This window comes from Hypanus sabinus, chromosome 2 (assembly GCF_030144855.1).
Source record: "Hypanus sabinus isolate sHypSab1 chromosome 2, sHypSab1.hap1, whole genome shotgun sequence".
Taxonomy (NCBI): Eukaryota; Metazoa; Chordata; class Chondrichthyes; order Myliobatiformes; family Dasyatidae; genus Hypanus; species Hypanus sabinus.
This window is the reverse complement of record NC_082707.1, coordinates 145,961,399-145,968,437: the sequence shown is the minus strand read 5'-3', so window position 1 is coordinate 145,968,437 and position 7,039 is coordinate 145,961,399.

Below are 7,039 nucleotides of genomic sequence, written 5' to 3'. Positions count from 1 at the left end.
TTCATTGTCACAGTTGGCTATGAAGGCCGGGTGCATTTAAGATGGAGGTTGATAGGTCTTGATCAGTCAGGATGTGAAAGGATATGGGGAGAAGGCAGGAAAATGGGGTTAAAGAGCAAATAGATTAGCCATGATAAAATAGTGGAATAGAGTCAATAGGCCAAATGGCCTAATTCTACACCTATGTCTTATGGTCTAAAATTGTCAAATAGTGTGGAATAAATGGTTTCCATTCCAGAATTTTAAAAGTAGTGGCTGAGAGTATGGTTTCGAGAACTATAATTTTTCCAAAGTTCTCCTGAATTGGGAAACTTTGCATTAAAAATTAGCATGTTTCTACCATTTAAGAAAGGTGGGCGAGGGAATCAGGTGAACTGTCAGCAGTCTATTTCTTGTAAAAAAATACTGGGATCTATAACTAATGGTCAGAAAACTAACTGTGCCAAAGTGGATTTGTAATTTAATTTTTGTTATTAATGTACAATTGGAATTTATTTGAGATACAGTGGATTCTGGTTAATTGGGGTAGCTGCTTATTTGGGACAATTTTTAAAGAACAAAGGTAATCAAGAAAACAGTTGTGATTCCCTTCATTTATTTGAGACACAATGCTGCTTAAGTAGGACAAAAGACTATCAACGAACAGCTTATAACTAGCGTCTTGTGTAACATGCAACATGCAAACTTGTGTAGCCATTTGATATTACGTTGTGCTTAGAGCAAACAGTTTTTAAATAGCATTACTTGCATGTGTTTGGGTCCAAAAAGCAATGATATTTGTCACTGATAGTTGGCAAGAAATAGGCAGCAAGACCATTTAGAATTGCTCACTGCACTTCCAGGCATTCAGGCTTGGAGATGCCAGAAACAGTCAGGTGTGAAACTGGAATGATTTGCCATCTTCAACAAGTTGGGATCGCCTTGAACGTTACAATGAAGATTTGAAGGCTGTAATCTTCAAAAGCATCATATGAAGTTAGTCCATTATCGACGCTAGGTGTCTGTGCTAATTTTGTTCAGATACAGTCAATCAAAAGAACATGGCAGTGTGTTGGTTGTCCGTTGTAGCCAACAATAACATTGAAACCCATGTGGGAGAGTTTTTAAAGAGGAAAAGCCTTTGCACTGGGACAGTTCCACTCTCTCGATCTCAGAAGTCCAGGTCGGTGGTACAAGTAACCCTCATGACTTCTGTGCCTTATCACGTCCTTTGCTCCCCACAAAGTGTTGCAGAACTACCTTCCAGGTCGTTGCATCTCACTGTCCTTCTCATCTGCCAAGTACGCTGGAGCTAACTTCACATGCAAGGACTGGCATGTCCCCACTTCACCAGGGTATGATGCCCGCCGGCTGTCCTCACCTGCTTTGGCATGCCTATTGAAGCAGTCTACCAAGGTGTGGCTGCTGTCGCGTGCAAACAGCTATTTCAAGCCACAGGTGAGAGCTGAGTGTTCAATGGTAACTGAAGGTGAGTGAGCTGCCCCAGAATGGACATAACAACCCTCTTCAGCAGAGGTGCTACCACTCCCTGGACAGGGTAGCATAAACTGGAAGACTATAAGGAACTAATACACAGTTCTACAGTGTTCTAATTTGTTGTGTATTTCATTAAATACATACTTTGTTACTCAGTTAAGCTGTAGTCTCTTTTTTTATACCTTTTAAATTATTTCCATGAAACTTTGGCTAATTGGGGCAGCCACTTAATTAACCAGTTAACTAAAATCCACTGTATATAAAATTCTTAATTTTACCATTGAAAATGCCAGGGATAATTTAAGTGAATAAACACAGATCTGTTATAAAGCTAAATATTTGGGAAATTGGATTTATATTGTAAATTAAGTTCTCTAAATGGGGAGAAAATTCAAACATCAGAGGTGGAGAAGAGGGGTCCTCGTGCAAGACTCCCAGAAGGTTAATTTACAGGTTGAGTCTGTGGTAAAGAAGGCAAATGCAATGATGGCATTTATTTCGAGGGGAATAGAATATAAGAAAGGAGATAATGCTAAAGCTTTATAAGACATTAGTCAAGCTGTGCTTGAAGTATTGTCAACAGTTTTGGACCCATAACTCTGAAAGGGTGTGTTGTCATTGGAGAGAGTCCAGAGGAGATTCAGGGGGATAATTCTGGGAACGAAGGGGTTGGCAGCTTTGGGCTGGAATTTAGAGGAATGAGGGGGGAATCTTATTGAAACCTACCGAATGTTGAAAGGACTAGATAGGGTGGATGTGGAGAAGATGTTTTCTATAGTAGGGGTATCCAGCACAGCCTCAAAATTGAGGGGTGACCTTTTAGAACAGAGGTAAGGAAGAATTTATTTAGCCAGAGAGTAGTGAATCTGTGGAATGCTCTGCCACAGACTGTGGTGGAGGCCAAGTCTGTGGGTACGTTTAAAATGGAAGTTGATAGTTTTCTGATCGGTCAGGGCATCAAATGATATGGTGAGAAAGCAGGTGTACAGAGTTGAGTGGGGTCCGGGATCAGCCATGATGGAATGGTGGAGTAGGTTGGATGGGCTGAATGGCCTAATTCTGCTCCTATGTCTCATGGATGTAGGTACTGCACAAATATTTTACTCAAATATCTTATAAGAAGTTTTAGAGAAACTCAGATTTGATATGCAAGTCTAGGCAGTATGGCTGGAAAGGTAACTAACATACAAGAAAGATGGTTGTGATGTAAGAGTATCACTAGGACCTGTAAGGGCTGGACGTAGTTTTATTGAATGGTCAATGATAGCTTCCACTTCTGATCATAGCAATGTATTGATGATTTAAATTTGTACACAGGGAACATGATTTTGACTTTAGTCTGAAATGAAAGTGGTGAAGGAAGCCAGGTTTTGGAGTTTAGGATACTTCATCATCTCTTAAATCTGTTTTAAACTATAAACATAACTTTAATGTTTAACACATTAAAATATGCTTGCACTCAAAACAATTACAGGATAAAGAGCGACAAAGAAATAACAATAAACATCTTCAGTGCTGGCAGCTGACACTCCCATTCGTGTGAATGGTGTACGGCGGTGTTTGTGCCAGGTGGGTGCCTGGCAAATAACATCTTCCTCAATGTCAACAAGACAAACGTTATGGTTATTAACCAGAAGAACTTGCACTACTCACTCCCCTTCTTACATCAGCAGCAGTGAGCAGTTTCAAACTCCTGGGAGGGCACATCTTGTACAATGCTTCATTATCCCAGAACTCATCCTACACAATCAGGAAAGCTCACTTTCTGAGGAGGCTGAAGAGAGCTGGACTACGTATATCTAAACTCAAGTCATTCTACAGATGCACAGTAAAGAGCATTCTTACAAGTTGTATTCCTGCATAAAATGGAAACTGCACTCCAGCATACAGGAGGGCTCTACAACAGGTAGCCAAAACTGCCCAACACATCACTGGCACCAGCCTACCCGCCATCAAGGACACATATACAGAAAAGTGCAGGGAAAGGGCCAATAATATCCCACCCACCCTGCTCATGGACTGTTTGACCCACTCCCATCAGGGAGGAGGCTATGTAGTATCTATGCTAGGACCACCAGTTACTGCACTCCTCCGCATTGCCAACTACCACTACTTTATCATTTCCCTGTCAGTCACCTTATGTACAGACACTCTCTGCCTAACATCACTTTATGGGCCTACAATCAATCTGTGTAAGTAAACTATCTTACATATTTTTATATATTTTATTTTTTATTGCTGTGTTTTTTATCTTATTGTGCTTTCTTGTTATGCATTGGATTCGGTTTAATGTAATGAAACAATCTTGAACCTTTAACCTGGTACAGAGCCAAAATGCAGCAAATACTGGAGATTTGGAAAAAAGTAGAAAAATTTGGAAATGTTTAGCAGGCTTGGAGAGAGAAATACCCTCTACTCCCTTTCCTCTTCAATATTATGAAGGGGCCATTACCTTCATGGCTTCCTGGTCTGTTCTTCCATCCTAACCACCCTCCTCCCTTCCTTGTTGTACCTTCCCATGCAAATATAGCAGTTGACGAAGGGTCTCGACCTGAAACGTCGACAGCGCTTCTCCCTATAGATGCTGCCTGGCCTGCTGTGTTCCACCAGCATTTTGTGTGTGTTGTTGTTAGCTACAACAGTTGTATTTTTACCTCCCCTTCTTCAGACATTCAGAAGTCTTTCTTCCAAACAAGTAAACTATATTCAGTGGCCATTATCTGGTTTTCTGTACTTCAGGGAATGCAACTTCATTCAGTCCACAAGGGGGAGCCTTGCTTTCCAATCACCTCATATTCCAATCTTCTGTCCCATTCCCACTCTCAATTATTTGTCTCAGATTTCCTAACTCAAATAACAGCATCTCATCTTCCACTGAATTCAGTAATTTCAAAGAGCCAGCAAACCCAGTTTTGCAACTCACATTTCTGGTATTCAGTTTCTGAATTCATTTTTAGCTTAGTCATTTATCAACCTTTTACACCTCATTTCAGCTGAGTTTTTCAATCTCTCCTGGTCTCTAGCCTATCATAGAAATTCTCATTTGTTCTTGGAACCTTCAGACTCTTCTGCGATTTAAAACTTGTTGTTATGTCCAGTCAGTTCTGATGGAAGATAGTAAACCTAAAACATTAATTTTGCTGCTCTCTTCGTAGATGCGACCAGACCTGCTGAGTATTTCTATCATTTGCAGATTTTTTTCTCTCTGTTTTTCCTGCATTTTGGCTGGCTGCAGATTCTTTGGAAGCTTGTGTTGAGTTCATGCAGCTTTGGAGGACTCCCTACAAAATATAGAGGCAGCTGCATTCCCGCTAGCAGAATGTGGGATGTTGTTTACCTGCAGCTTTGCCTGCTCTGGAAAATAGGGCTGCAGTAAGTCCTGGGTTACAGATCTGTACAAGTATTTAAGCAGAATACAGTATTTGCAAAGATTCAAACCATGTGGACTGTAGGCAAAGATTGGGAAGGATTGCTATGTCTGTAAACCGTAGAGAGAAAATGTAGGCTAGAAAATAGCCAGCAATCGTAAATATAGAATCCTATATTTGCAAATGTTAAAATATGACTTCTTTCTCACTCCTAACCAAATTAGTCTCTCTTGAGATATGCAGCTTCCTGCTCATGAATAAATATACTGTATTCAATAATTTTGTGATTTATTTTCCATTTACCTGTACTCTTTTATGAAATGCTGCAAATTTTATAATGACTAATACAAAATTAATTTCTACTTTCCTTGGGGAATGTTTTAGATTATATTTATTATCTCTCTCACCTCATATTATTTTTGCTCCAGGCTGTTTTACTAAACTGTTTTTTACAACAATATACATGCATAGTGGAAGAAATGAGCTACATTGGACATTTCCTGACGGAAATAGCAGTTCTTTTTCTTTGAGTGTGAAATGAGCTTTATTTTTCTAAAACTTGGTGAACTACTTTCATTAATTTTGTTTGTGCCCACTATACAATGACATTAGTATAGCATTTTAGCTTAAAACTTTATGTCCAATATACTAGCATCACGGTGTTCTCAATTATAAAACAATTGCTGCCTTCAACATTTTAAACTCTTAATTTCTAGAGCAACGGTAGATTTACAAACCATTTGCAGAATGTTAGGAATATGTGGCCTAGTATTTGTTAAACTGCTAGCAAACCAACCACAACTGCCAAAACAATGGATTTGTCTCCAAATTGAATCCTGTTCTGGAATATACAGGTTTTACATATTCTTTTAATACCCTTGAAAGCAGCTGTTTGTTTAAACTTCAAGTCGTCTAGTATGCTCTTTTACCCAAAACTATGGGGATTGAAGTCTGGACTGGGACGCAGTTTTGCAGAGTTCTGCCGTCATCAGAAAACAGAGAGGTTGTCACAGTGAGCTTGTTGCTTCAGGGGGACGATACTAAGGAAATAGTTGTTACTGGCATGGCTGTCACTGGGGAAGCCTAAAGAAAAACTGCAGTCTTTAGAGATCTCCATGTGCTGGGCATGGCCTTGTATGAACTTCCAATTGTCATTTAAAAATGTATTATTCCACCAAAATGTTATGATAGTAACTTTTGAATGTACTGTACAGTAAGCTGTAACTGCTGGGAGCTGAGCAGGTCAATTTTATTGATGAATGAAAGAACGCAAAACTAATCATCTTAGTAGCAGCTTGCTTTGTGGCAGGAAAGCACATTATCAGTCCAGGCTATTATTCAGTAAATCACCACACTCCAGTGTGTATTCACCCTTGTCAATTTTGTGGACTTAACTTTCATCAGTTCAGAGACTCTTAAAGAAACAAACAGCCGTATAAAGGCATGGTATGCAAACTGAATTCATTGTAAAACTACACATTCAGTGTGACTATAATTATAATTTAAAAACTTGCAATAACTCTATTACTCTGCAATGCTGGATACCCAAGAGTAAAGATAAGATTTGGATCAGGGAAGCTAGAATTTAATTAAAGTTGTAATTAAAGGAGTTTTGAATGCATTGCATAAATAAATATATCTTTATTAATCATTTAGCAGAACTTGGGGGAAATCCTCTATTGCAAATAGCTGCATGTGAATCATTTATTTGGTTGACTACAAAGACACAATGGGGAATATAAACAGGACATTGTGTAATTGAGGTGAAGAACCAACAGTGCCAAAGGTACAGCTATTAAGACTGCTCAGTGATGGAGCTAAACTTGCCTTCATCTGCGTCACAATATATTAAAACCTGTAATTTGAATGATGAACTTCATCCACACCTCATTATGCCTTGCTTTTAAATATTGACTCAATTTTCCAAACTTTCCATGTATTTTCATGTTACGATTGGAGATTACTTTTGTCAAATAAGTGGACAGATGTAATGGCTTCTACAACTGCAATTAAGAATGCTATGTCTAGGAGATGAAACTAATGATTGCTGGACACCCTAAGCACATTGCTATAACAATGCCACCATGATAAAGTAGATCTGCTATTAAACCACAAGTACTCTGGCTGAGCAAATTACAAAAAAAAAGAGGCATATGTAAAAATAGGTGATGAGGATAGGAGGGAATTGGTAAATT